Source organism: Heterocephalus glaber, unplaced genomic scaffold (genome assembly GCF_053883595.1).
Source record: "Heterocephalus glaber isolate CG9 unplaced genomic scaffold, H.glaber_assembly_v1.0 deba00000676, whole genome shotgun sequence".
NCBI classification, from domain to species: domain Eukaryota; kingdom Metazoa; phylum Chordata; class Mammalia; order Rodentia; family Bathyergidae; genus Heterocephalus; species Heterocephalus glaber.
This window is the reverse complement of record NW_028258156.1, coordinates 12,474,924-12,489,430: the sequence shown is the minus strand read 5'-3', so window position 1 is coordinate 12,489,430 and position 14,507 is coordinate 12,474,924. Positions and strand designations below refer to the sequence as shown.

Here is a 14,507-nt window from a genome sequence, read left to right as displayed (position 1 = left end):
CAAATCCCAAGCTGTTTCTTTTCCTGGAAGAACTGTATTTAGTCAAGAAAGATGCCCTGCCCTCCCTTTCACGCTGGGCTGCCTTGCCACCCTGCCCTCCTTTTCAATCATTTCTTCATTTCTTCCTCACAAGATAATTCCTCCAAAAGTGGAAATGAATTATCAACATCCAGATTTGCCCATCCTTTCCAAATCTGCAGCTCTCTTCCTAAAAGGAAACATGAAAAGGAAAAAAAAAAAATCTAGATATGCTTAATCTGCCTCATAGAAAAAACAGTCCTGGAAAAATCAGGGAATTATTTCCACATTTTGTAGTGATAATATTATGTAGCATAGGATGAATAGTCAATGAATAAATTAGTCAGTTTACTCAATATCAACCAAATATTGGATCTGAACTGTGGTAAACTGATTTAAAATAAATACAGAAATAAGGGTAGCTAAGCCAAATTTCCTCAAATCAGATTTTTAAATGTAGAAATGCAGATGCTCCTTGACTTACAGTGGGGTTATATCTTTATAAACCCATTGTGAATTGAAATTATAAGACGAAAATGAATTTAATAAATTATGTTCTATAGGTTCATTTATTAAATTCATTTCAATTTATATCTTCAGTACAGAATGCCACCACATTAGTCAGGCAGCACACTGTGCCAGTGCACTGCTGGGTGTGACTGTGTGGGTGACAGAGCTTCGGGTTCACTGCTGATCCCCAGCATGGGGAAAGAGCATCTTTCAGAATATGGCCACTCCAGGGAAAGATCAAGTTCAGAGTATATGTTCTACTAAATGTATATCACCTTTACACCATCATAAAGCTAAACAATTTTACACATTGAGAACTGCCAGTATGATTTGATAGAAACAGAAAGGAAAGCACCTTTCAAAAATAGTTTAGCTAATGGCCAAGTATGAATGTAAGGTATATCAATAAAAATATAAACTGTAGGTTTATTGTTTTGAGATAGTAAAACCTCAATACTGTGTTCGCTGCCCCCCTGGTTCTAGGCAGAGTTGAACACTTGGAGCAAAGAGAAATGATGTCTTGTTGGCTCTCATTACTTTCCCATAACTCATGAATATTAACTTTTTCTAAAACAAGATTATTACCCTTGGAAATGTGGGTTTTTTCTTTTTCAAGTATATTGTTACGTATATTGTTTCTCCAACCAAGACCATCCAAATCAACTCAATTTTTTAAAAAATGATGCTAAGATAGAATTTTTCCAAGTTTTTTTTCAACTTCATTGCATACATTCAAGTTTAAATTAGAACAAACAAAACAACTGTACTTTTCAATTCTCTACTAAGGACATGACATTATTTTGATAGTCACAGTAATTGCTTCTATCATATATTCAATTATCTTTCTAAATGACATTTTAAGTCTTTTAATATTTGTTTTTATTTCACAGGTTGCACACTTCAAAAACTAATTCCTTTGCCTGAGTACAAAGAACAGTACTTTCTCAAAAAGTGAAGTTGCCCTTTATCTGTAACATCAAGTCCTCTAAAAAGAGGACCTGGGCCCCTTTGTAACTTGTGCATTTGTGTTGCTCTCCTGGCACACAGACAACTTCATCAGAGAAGCCAGCCAAGGAGAGTCTTTAAATGGAAGTGGTGCACACAAGGAGCAAACACATTAAAAAGTTGCTGACGGGCATGCAATGCTTTGATCTGAAGATGGAAAACTCCGAGGCAGGAAAGATTTGGGGCATTTTGAGTCTGATTGACTCTGTGGTTTCTCTTCACAGTTATTCCATGGGCTAAAACAAATGCAGAAATGGTATTTTGAGACCACAGCTGCACAAGGGATTGTGATGAATTTCAATGCAAATTCAGTTGAATCTTGAAGATTTGGATCTTAAAAGAGCAAGGAACGTAAGAGAAGTAATATTGTTGCTTGAGATTTCATTGTTTTAACCTGAGATAAAAGAAAAATACCCTTTGTTTGTGATTCCCAGGGGAAATGTTGACTCTGTCTTGACTGTAGTCATGTGCTACTTAAAATGATTCTTTTCCGTTCATAATTTTATAACTTAAATGTTGTGAAAAGGGAATTTAACGAGTAATCTGACAGAAGTTCAGAGACAGAGTAATGATTTCTGAATTTGTTATCTTTGCATCTGGGTTTCTTATTGTGTTCAACCAACCAACTTCATACAGAGCTTGTTTCAAGGAGCAATGGTCAGATACCAGTGCACTAGGACCTTCAACAACCATATGTATAAGGAAGAATAAAAATCATGATTATTCAAGCAGGACTGTAAACATAGGTAATATTTTCTACTAAGATTTGGTGGATAAATAGACTAAATGGGATCAGATATACGATGGTATCTCGGAAATTTTACCATAGTAAGTCACAAAGATATCTATTTTAAAGTTTTTAGTATTGGAGCTAGCCAGTATAATACATAGAATAATCTGAGTACCTTAGTTTTTAATTCTGGCTCTGTAGTACATATTACATATGTGACATTAGACAAAATACTTCAACACTCTGTGCCTTTGTGGAGAGTTCAGTAAAGTTTCTTTACAAGGTTATTATGGGAATTAAATTAGTACATGTAAAGCTCTTGGCATATAACCTAGTACCTCGCAAGCACTCAATAAACGCTAGTTTAGTAGCATCAGAGTAGAATAATAAAAGGAAGAAAACTAAGTTAGGCATCTGTGTCTAGTTCTGCAACTAGTTAGCTTCTACAGATTCCATTTTGGCCATCTGTAAATGAAAGGATTGGGCCAGATCCTCTCTGAAATTCTTTTCAAATTTTCAAATACATTCTTTTAAGCAAACTTTGTTTTAGGGCTCAAACTTGTGATCCTCCTACCTCAGTTTTCCAGAGTGCTGGGATTCCAGGTGTGTGCCCGCACACCAGGCTCTATTTCATATTCTTAATGGTGTCTGTTACTACAGTACCTAAAACTATCTTTTTATTTTTCCTATGTCTACCTCCCTCAAGAGAAAAAAAAAAACAAAAAACAGAACAAAACAGAAACACTGCTGTCTGGCTTAGTGCCAAGTTGAGAAAATGTTCTCAATAAATATTGAATAAAAAGAAGACAAAGAACCCATTTTCCCTTGCATCAGATCCAATGTATCCTCTACTTTCCCTAAAGTTTTGTCATCCTTACTGTCAGTTCTACTCACTTGCTATCTAGCACATGTCATCCAGTCTCATTATGGATTGGGGAGTACATCTTTATAAGATAAATACTGTGGGATAAGACCATGTCACACCGAACTTCACAGGGCCTTTTTACAATAATTTACTAAATAGTTATTAAAATAGGGGGTGTGCGGAGAAAGAAACCCTTCTCCATTGTTGGTGGGAGTGCAGACTGGTGCAACCACTGTGGAAATTTGTATGGAGCTATCTCAAAGAACTAGAACTAGAGGTCCCATTTGACCCAGCTATTCCCCTACTGGGAATCTTCCCCAAAGAATTAAAAGAGTCGTACCACAGCGATATATGTGCACCTATGTTTATAGCAGCACAGTTTGTAATAGCTAAAGCCTGGAAACAGCCCAAGGGCCCATCAACTGGAAACTGGATAAAGAAGATATGGGTTTTTTTTTATAGAATGGAGTACTACTCAGCCATAAAGAAGGAGAAACTAGAGACATTTATAGCTAAATGGATGCATATTGAGGACATACTCTTAAGTGAAATAAATAGGACACACATGTGTAAATACTGAATAATTTCTCTAGTGTGAGAAACTGAAAGTGTAAATAAGAATTAAAAGGATTACAATGAATAATTGATAATTTGAAATAGGAAGCAAAGTTCCAAAGGGGTAGGGGAAGAGGGAGGGGAAGGGGAAAGGGAAGAAGGGAAAGGAAAAATTATGAGAAAAGGAAAAAATGGAAACAAAATCTATGTAAATAGAGAAGGATGGAGGGGGTGAAGGGTGCACAGGTAATGGGGAAAAATTAAGAATCAAGATACATCATGTACAAGTACAAGCACCCAATGATAAATGTAAACATGTTGTATACCTAAAATGTACCAATAAAAGAATTTATACAAAATAAATAAAATATATATTTTAGTAGAAGACAAAGTGAATTACTAAAAGCTAAATTACTAAAACTAAATTACTTATGACAAGATAACCAAAAGAAGAAAAACAAAAGGAGAAAAATATTTAAATTTTGAAATAAAATCATGTCCCCTCCAAGGGCTTTCCTGTTCAAGATGTACATTTTCCTAGGTACTGAGAAAATAATAAAATCTTCACTTCAGTCCTTAAGTGGGCATCCCAAATTAATTTGGTCCTTTAGAAATTTTATTTTGTTCTTGTGTTAAAAACAATTGATGTATGGTCTACAATGTTTCTAAATATGTAACAATATAAAGAAAGTCTAGTCTTGATTGATCAAAGTTTACTACAGATATCTTGTTATAGGTAGGACTCATGAGCAAAATTTCCATTGCTTATTATTTTGTATCTTCTCGGCTTGACACATCATTAAATTCAGTGGTTCCAATTTCTTAGCAAATCATATCAAACTTCTCAACATTAAATTTTTATTGATACCTCAGTTTCACCTCTTTTCATTTTGTTCTAGTTAGTATCCTCTTTTCCCCAACCTTTAGCAGCTCTCTCTACATATAATACATGATGTATATCTGCCAATGAACGCCACAATTTCCCTCTCTAACACTTTCTTTGACTGAAACACTGGACTTCTTATGCTCCTTCTTAGGTGGCCTGATTAACTTTCATGTATGTGTTGGAAACCATCTCCTCCAGCAGGCCCCCTCTACCCTGTCCACCCTCCTACAAATGCATTGGGCCCCTTAGTACCTGTGTTTACCTGTATCCCACACAACTCATATGGCACACAGTTAAAATTTCCTCACCCAGGCTGAAATAGATAATTTGAATAGCTCAATGCATTCTTTTTCAATTTTGTATTCCCACATGCTATGATTTGAATGAATGCGTCCCCTGAAAATGTATATGTTGAAATCCTAACCTCCAAGGTTAAATGTATTAGGAGTAGGGTCCTTTAGGAGATAATTAGGTCATTGAGTTGGAATTCAATACCATTATAAGAGGCCTCAGGGTATTTGATTGCCCCTTCCACTATTCTAGGACACAACTATCCCATTGATGAGGCCCCATTTGTGAAGAAGTGATCCTCACCAGATACTGCTGGAACCTTGGTCCTAGATTTCCCAGCCTCTGGAATTGTGAGGAATAAATTTCTGTTGTTAGTTACCCAGTAGAAAGTATTCTATTATAACACTAAAATGTACCAAGACCTCTATAATCCCAAAATCAAAGATAACACCAAAAACTGAAAGATTCAGACAAATTTTCTTCATGAATATTCACATAAAAATCACTAACAAAATACTAGCATATAGAATTCAGCAGTATACAAAAAATAATTATACCATATCACCAAGTAGGGCTTATTCCAGGAATATGAATAGATCAATCATTGAAAGTCAATAAATGTAATCAATTATTTTAAGAGTAAAGAAAAAAATCACATGGTCATATCAATCAATGCAAAGAAACCATTTGACAAAATTCTATATTCATTCATGACAAAGCTCAAAGAATAATAGGAACAGAGGGGAATTTTCTAAAATTGATAATGTACTAAAACTCTACAGCTAACATTATACTGAATGACAAAAAGCTGAAAGTTTTCCTTCTAAGATCAGAAGCAATGCAAGGAGGTCAGTTTTGCTGTTATTCAATATAGTCCTAGCCTGTGTAATAAGGCAAAAAGACCACATGAAGATCACATGGTTTTAAAAGGAATTAAATGGATAGTATAAAACTATGACGCTTTCAGAAAAAAAAAAATCTAGAGCTAGGTCAAGACAACACTTCACACCAGAAGCATGATAAGTTGTTTTTCATCAGAATTAAAAGCTTTTATTCTATAAATGACCCTGTTAAGACAATAGAAAAACTACATCCTGGAAAAAAAATTTTGTTGAAAAAAATAAACCTACATATGTTCCTCAACTTTGTAAAGGCACTAAAGTTAAGAATGGTAGCACAGATGACAAAATGCAGGACACCAACATTACTACACTTTTCATTTAAACATTTAGATGTAGATAAGAAAATAAAATTTGTTTGTAGCATTTTATTTTAGAATTTGCTATCACCAAGGCATTTGGGATGATCTGTAGCTAGGGTCTTGGTTCCAGTCCACCTTGGAGCACTCTCTGCACCATCAAACTCACAATCCTCCTCAGCAGGTAGGGTGCAGCTTTAGTCATAGTTGTGGATGAATTAAAATCTAATGCTCATGGTCTGAAATGGCTCTTGCTGTAGACAGGAATTTCTCTCTCCTTATAATACATAATAAATACCTAATCATTGTTAAATATCTGGTCTGATATCCACAGTCTTGTCTGGATGATAGGATACAAAGATCAAAAGAAAGTCTCAAGCAATGAACAAACAAATCTGACCAAAGAAATGGAAAAGATGAAGTCTTTGTGAGTACACTTGTAGGTCAGAGAAAGCAGTGGGTCCAAGAACAGTAGAATCTCTACCTCAAAGTGACATCATATAAGAATCCTCCCTGCCTTCCCTACCCAGAGTTCTTGTCCACTCTGACAAGGAAAGAATTATGCAGTTAAGGGCCAGTCCTGCTGTGAGATTTCTCATTAAAGAAAGTGAATTGTGAGCCAAAGCCCTGCCTAGAAAACAGCTATGTAGGCAAGCGTACCACAGCCAGTGGCAATGGTGCCCAGGTCCCAGCCGGGGACCCACCCAGACACCAGCAGCTTGGGTGCAGAGGCCCCAGCTGAAGGCCCACCTGGAAAACAGCGACACAGGCACACAGGTCACAGCCAGAAGCCTGCCCAGACACCAGCAACTTGGGTGCACAGGCCCCAGCCAAAGGACCTCCTAGACAACAGCTACACAGGTGGGCAGGCCCCAGCCAGAGGCAAGCCCAAATACCATCCTAAGTGTCCACAGGACCCAGCCAGAACCCCATCCAGACAACAGTACAGTGCAGGGATCCAGAAGGCCACCATTCTGAACCCAGGAATTGGTGTAGTGGTGAGCAGCAGAGAGAAGGCCTCTCAGTGACTTGCTGAGAATTGAAGCCTACTGAGTGAGCAAAGAGTTGCCTCAACAAAGAAGCAGCAGACTGCATCTATTGAAATGAGAAGACACATAAACAAGACTCAAAACCAGACTTCCATATCACCTAAGGCAACCCTAAGGAGCAATGAAATGGAACAATCTGATACTCAACCACCTAGACTCCCTGAACTGGCCACAAAAGAGGATATGGAAAAAATAAAATCAGAAATTATTTCTCAGATAGCAACAGCGATTGTGTCCATAGTGAAAGACATGATTAATAAATCTAGAACAGACACAGATAAAAAAAATGGAGGAACTGAGGAACATGATGTAATCCCAGTATAGGAAACAAATGAAACCCATAAAACAGTTGCAAACAGTTATCCAGGAGATGAAAAACTCCACTAAAAGTTCACACAGCAGAATGAGCCAATGTGAAAACAGAATATCAGATATAGAAGATAAGTTAGCAATTAGTGACCAGCAAAAGAAAAATTTCTTTAAAATAGTAAGGGACCTTGAGAAATCAATCCAACAGCTGCTAGATGATGCAAAGAATAACACAAGATTGATCAGAGTCAATGAAGAAACAGGAGATAGTGCAAACGACATAAAAAAAATGTTCACAGAAGTAGTGGCAGAAAACTTCCCAAGCAGAGGAAAAGAATTTGAAAGTGAATCTCAAGAAGTGGAGAGAAGCTCAGTGGTATGAATCTGGGGGGTCAGCAGCAGCAGCTCAGGAGCACATGGATGAGGTCAAAGAGACCAGCTCAAGCACTGACAGCAGTGGCAACCACAGGCAGAAGGAGGGCAGGGACAGAGCAGACCAGAACCAGCTCTCCTGTGCACACTCAGCAGACAGCTGGGGAGGGAGGTCCAGGAGAGAGCTGAGACTTCCTCCTAACTAGAGGTGCAGGGCCCAAACACTGAGATCATTAATATACTGCACATTGCTCTAAAGGTGTCTCTCATTTTGGAAACATGACACATCCTGCGTGAGACTCCCTCCCTCCTATGGTATCTGTGCTCTCCCTCTACTCTCTGCTTGCATGTGGTGCCAAATTGTATTTTCTTATGGCCCTAAAGCAAATCCTAATTGATCCCTAAGCTGGAAACAAAACTGACTTTCAGCCAAAAGGTGACTTTTAGGTTTTGTATTGATAAGCAATGTGAAGATGAATGAAAATAAAAATATTTATCTGATTATTAATGGTTATTTTTGTATGAGATAAATAATGACTTTTTGTTAGCTGCACTTGATTAGTTTTTACTAAATTTAATTACAAAAGTATTCACTCATCTAATATAATACAGTATAAATATCATGTGGGCAATGATAAGTAATTCAGAAGTATATAACATACATTGAAAGGATTAATCTGATTTATTAAAGTAATAAACAAATAACTTTTAATACTGTTATACAATTCACTAAACTCTTCACAAATATTCTTTATTTGGTTCTTACAGAAGGATAATCCAGCATATAGTTTCATTCCTATCCACATTTTCTACCTTATGAAACACTACATCTATGAAAGGATTTTGGAAAATTTTGCAAGCATAGACGGGTGTCTAGGCTTAGAGCATTTAACAGGTAATTGGTAGAATCAGTAACTGAACCCCAGGACTTGAAAACTTATTATTTAGTGTAAAAAACAGAATATTTATCAATTGCACATACTGCAAAAAGTAGTAAGCTTGACATTTTAATAAGTGCCATCAACTTTGTATTTCAAATTCTATTCTTATCAGCTGAATGAAATCTTTTTATTATTCCTTTAGGGAAATTAATAACTACATCTATATTAATCATAAAAATACTGTCTAAGATTCTGTAGAGATTTTGTACTTTATAGTGTTTCAGAAGAAAAAGGGGCAATTAATCTGAAGGGAGTTTTATTTATTCTCTATGCGTATTTCATGTAGAAAGTAATTCAGATAAATTATTATTTCAGAAAAGTAGAAGAACTTTCCTTGGTAGGTCCAGATAAGAGTTTATTTCTTATGGAAATACTGCTCATATCAGAACTGAAGTATCTGATCAAGGACCAACAATTTTGCAGAAATCCCTACCACTTAAACATAGGAATATACTTATCTCCTCTTAAGACAACATTTACATTGAACAAAGTACCTTTGCCTATTTTTGAATCAGTAGGCTCCAGAGAGACAATGTGGCCTGACCATTGCACACTGGCCTCAGAAATTTCTGAGTGTCTTTGGTTTTAATGATAGGCTTTCTGGTGAATAAACTTTCTCAGTCACTTTCAGGAAAAGACTTTCCATTCCTCCACAACCAAGCATTCCAAGGATGCAAGTGTCCTGCTGTCCTCACACTCAGATTCCAAATCTAACTCTCTGATGTGGTCCCAGAAATTTGTAAAAACCAAAACCTATGGGATTAAATGTTTGTTGGCTTTGGGTACAATGTTGCTGTCACCTAAGCCTATTGTCATTAGGGGCTATGCAAATGATATTAAACAACCAGAAAAGTGTTACTCTTCCTTACATTGCTTCATAGCTTCCAAGACTAGGTATGAAGAGCTTTGAATTAAGAAAAGAACTGCAACTCTCCCTCTGACGCATCTTAAACTCTTGTGCAGTTGAATATTTTGTTACTATCCATTAAAAATGTCATCTAAGTAGCTTTAAAAAACCCTTTATTAAAGGAAATAATATTTTAAGAAGTATTTGAATAATAGACTAGAAAATGTTCTTCAAACTAGAAGACAAAAATGTTCAGTAAAGGGGAGAAAAATGGCTTCAAGCATAGATGTAACCCAGAAAAGTATCTAGAGCTGTAGTAGAATTATTGGGCGAGGACCATCAAAATGAATATTGATGAAGATGGGGAACTAATAAACTTATTAAAAGAGACAAAATACCAGTTAAAACACCTTAATGCAAGTCCTTCATATTTCAAATGAGGTATTCTCATTCCTTTTAGATTTTTCATGCATAGCACTGAAAAGAATGAAGCAAAAAGTATTTAGGTGTATCTCATTATCATAAAATGATATTTGTAGTACCTCAAAATAGAGACATTTTTAGTATAATAAATGACAGAAAACAAACACCACAAATAGAAGCATGAAATCCATTTGGAACAGCTAAATCAACCAGAATTTGTGTCAGTAACTTGAAATGTACTCAATCATTTTGTTGGGCACATATTCTTATTTTTTTAACTGGAATATTTGAAGGAAGATGTAATTCATATGTTTTTCATTCTTTTACACTTGAGGTATTAAAAATGCATCTCAGACTAAATATCCATGTACTATGAGCTGGTTATTTCTGTTGAAATGACTCTTTTCTTAATTAAAAAAAGTTGCACTAAACCACAGTCCTAAGTTGTCAGTTTACATCATCAACTCCTATTCTAGAATATACATATTTTCTTGACATATCAGAAGATGGTCTAAGTTTTACAATGAACTATCTGGCACAATTAAAGGTCAAGTTCTTGTCTAATTTATCACTATTAGTAACCATTGTAAACCATGACAAAACCATGCCAACAATTTCTACTTAGCTCTAGATATCAAAATTCAGTGCATTTCATTATATTTATCTTGGCGATCTTTAGATTTAGAAGATCTTCTACGTCTCTTACTCATTTCTTATAAAATAATTTTCATTTTCACAGGGAGCACTACCATATGCCTTGAGAAAGTGACAAAATACAAAACAACATAAAAACAAAAGCACAAAACTTCGTTTCTCATGAGAGAAAATTTCATCTAATATACAACATTATGCCTTGGTTGCCAAGATGGCTTATCTTGATCATTTACTAATTTCTTTCAATTTGCAATGGTTTATGTCATTTTCCTCCTCAATAGATGTCTTCATGGTTACTTTCTTGTTGAGGAAAAAGCAGAGAGAAAAGAAGAAAGAGAACATGACAGCACTAGAAGCCAGATGTCATGGCCTCTGCTGCCACGAGGCAGAGGTCCCAGAGTACAGTTGACACATTGTCTGAGATGAAGGACATGAAGCAAGGCCTGCTATTATCTAGGGGGGTGGGGAGTTTCTGTTGGAATTGGTTTGGTGGTAACTTTAACTCATCCTCTATAATACCAAATGCCACTTAGGAAAGGCAGAGCCTACTGGCATTGACACTTGTTTCTATGCCATAATTCACAGCACCATACTACTTAATAGCTCCAGAATGTGCCTTACAACATGTAGTCACAATAAAGGCATTTACATTCCTTCCAAATGTTCTTTCAAAGATCAGTGGATTAACACTCTCCAGTGCAATGAAGAATTGCAAAGAGCACAAGATAGCATCTCGATCTTGGAAGAGAAAATAAATTTTGCTTATAATTTCTGTTCAGTAAGTTTAATTGGGGTTATTATCGTCTGAGTTGTTTTATAAAGCAGAAGTAAGCTCATTGCCTTCTCCCTTGACTGTATATCCAGTAAGAAGAATATGATTTTACAAAATTGAATTTTCCTGAACCATTATTAAAAGTGCCACAGGGATGTCTCATCAAAAACTATATACAAATAAATAATTAGGATATTATAGATTGAGTTCCCCTCCCCCCAAAATACAGGCAAGTCCTAAGCTTCTTTACCTTTGAATGTATCCTAATTTAGAAACAGAGTCCAAATGTAATCAAGTTACAATAAGGCTCTACTGAATCACCATGGTCCTCAACTCATTATGACTGGTGCATTTATGACACAAGGAAAATTTGGACACAGATATGGGAACAGACACAAGAGAGATGGCCATGTGAAGTAGAAGGCAGAGATTGGAATTATTCTGCCAAGGAACACCTGGGTTACCAGAAGATGAATGAGCCAGATGCGTCTGCATTTCTTACCTGCAAAACCGTAAGGACAAACTCTGTTAAACCACCCAGGGTGTGACACTTGGTGGCACTCCAAGGAAGTAGAACAAGTCCTGCAGGGGAGTTCTGGCAGAGGGTCACAGTGTCTACTTCAATGGATTGTATTTAGAGTCAAAAACGAAATCTACATTTCAGTCAGCAATAAGCATGCCTTCTGATATTCTAAATGTGTTATACAGAAAGTGCAGCATTACCCAAGCCCAGTGTTGCTAAGGTCCCTCCTCCAAAAATATCTTCTATGGGAGGCTGCATCCCAAATCTATTGCGTATTATTCTCTTCACCATCAGGACTGCATAACCTACTGCCCATGGAATACAAAGATCATATCCAAAACCCTGGAATTTCTAGATTTTTGGTTGGTGCTTTTTAGGTATGACTATATAAGATAAGCACTGATAACAAATATTCACATTAAAAAACAAATAGCTTTGTGTCTAGCCACTGGAGAGCAGGAATCCTTTTGGCTATCCCAGTAGTGTGCCCCAGCATCTACCTCAAGGCAAATGCCAAAACTGGTTGAGGAAGGAATAAGCAGACATCAGATATGTGAGGCAGGAGACTGGGGCACGGCAAAGCAGCTGTGGACAGCCTGTCAATTTCAGAGACCCACTATTCGCAGAGAATGCTGTCTTCGATTTTTCTGGGCTGAGCTCTTCATGGGATCGCGCCAAGCCTACATCTAATACCAATCAGGGAATCAGGGGATGCTGTCTTCTATTCTTCAGGAACTTCACAAGATCAAGGAAGCACTGCAGCTGATACCAATCTTCTGTCGAGAGAGAGAGAGAGAGAGAGAGAGAGAGAGAGAGAGAGAGAGCGAGAGAGCGAGCAGGGATGTAGCTCAGTGAAGCCGCACCTGCCTGGCAAGCGCAAAGTCCTGAGTTCAACAGAGAGACGGGGAGATGACATTAATTTCCTTTTTTTTGTTTTTGAGTTATGAGGAAATTATATTTTTATTTACACTTGACAGTCTCTCCTGCTGTTTGTCTAGTCTGCCAATGGCTTATACATGGACTTGTGTAGGGTCCTGGTAGGAGGAGGTGGGGGTGGGGAAACCTTATCACAAAGAAAGGAATAATCCAACTCTTTCCGGGCTTCATAATTTTGTTGAGGCTTCTAAAAAGAAAGTCATCCCTCATGGAGTGTTATGTGCTTTATATCCTGCCATTTTTCTCCTGCTGCTTCTTGGTGAGGAGAGAAATGCACCGGGGGCACCACAAAGAAAGAAAGCAGAAACCACAGAATGAGCGACATTGTCCCAATTTCTGGGTGCCTCCAGGATGCACTCAGGCTCCTCAGGACGTGGTTCTGGAGGCGCAGGAAGCCCATTGCTCAGCACCGGGCACAGAAGAGCAGAACCAGCCAATATGTCTCCTGCACCTTCATTTCATTTGTTTCAGGATCCAAGTGTATAATATAAGAAAAGGAGACTAATAGCTATGAGGTGGCTACAGACCCATTTTAAATGATTTCATTTTAAAAGTTTACAAATATCATTGAATTTTATAATATATGAATCAATCTCAGTTTTTAAAAATGTTACGTACAATTCTCAATCCTAGAATTGACCACATTTTCAACAGAGTTTTTCTCATTAGTCTGTTTAAATTCTTCCAGATCAAATATTGCAGGCAATGAAAAGTCTACCTTTCTCATCCTCGCAAGCTGCTGTTATCTGAATGCTTATCTAAATTGGATTGCAATAGCAATTCCCGTATTTGCCTCCCAAGCGCAGATGATAAAAGGGTAACTTGGGAGCTTTAGGTGGCCTAGTGTGAAGTGTTGCCTGTCCACTTTTCAGCTCTTTGTTGGTCCCAGCAAAATGACAGCAAACAACTGTCCCAGATATGTCTCAAAAGAACCAAGGCTCTTATGGAATATGAGATCTTCAGTTTTCACCTGTGCCCCAATTTTAATATATTTAATAATTCTTTAAAATTATATCTCATCATTAAAATAGTTATGCTACTAAATTCATAGAATTAGGTAGTAGTACCCACCTACAGGTTTCTTCTGGCATATTCCTCTGACACGTAGAATTATCTAGTGATATCACTTTCAAAGGAGGACTAGAAGTATTAATTAAAGAACTAGTTACTGGAAATTTGGTTTCCAGCTTTCATCTCACCATGTTGCTGTGTGGTATTAAAATTTAGAATGCATGTTTTACAAAAGTCCCATTTTAATGTCCAATTTTATAACAGCAGCTCTCTTTTATAAAATTGCCTTATTTTACACATTTTCAGTACACATCCAGATAGTCTATCTGTAAACCCAGCATTCTGGGAGGCTGAAGCAGGTGGGTTGCAAGTTTGAGCCCAGCCTGGGCAACTTAGCAAAACCCTGTCAATCAAGACATCAATCAATGTCTGGGGATGTAGCCCAGTGACAGGGTTGTGAGTTCAATTCCATGTATGAAGAAAGAAAGAAAGAGAGAGAGAGAGAAAGGTTGATTCTATACTAGACTACCAAGAGTAATTCACATCTTTCAATTATTAGTTTGTCACTAATGGTGAAAATTTAAAATTGTTACATGGATTCTGGTGTCCCTA

General features: G+C 37.0%; 1 protein-coding gene and 1 long non-coding RNA gene across 2 annotated transcripts in view; one reads left to right on the top strand and one right to left on the bottom strand.

Annotated features, from left to right (window-relative positions):
- Ahr (aryl hydrocarbon receptor) overlaps positions 1-3,039 on the top strand; it is a 140,650-nt gene extending 137,611 nt beyond the window's left edge. The window contains exon 17 of the mRNA XM_004839591.4: positions 1,419-3,039. The gene's annotated coding sequence lies outside the window, so the exon portion shown is untranslated. The remainder of the gene's footprint in view (positions 1-1,418) is intronic.
- LOC147829260 (uncharacterized) overlaps positions 1-14,507 on the bottom strand; it is a 205,734-nt gene that overhangs the window by 28,358 nt on the left and 162,869 nt on the right. The window lies entirely within an intron of this gene.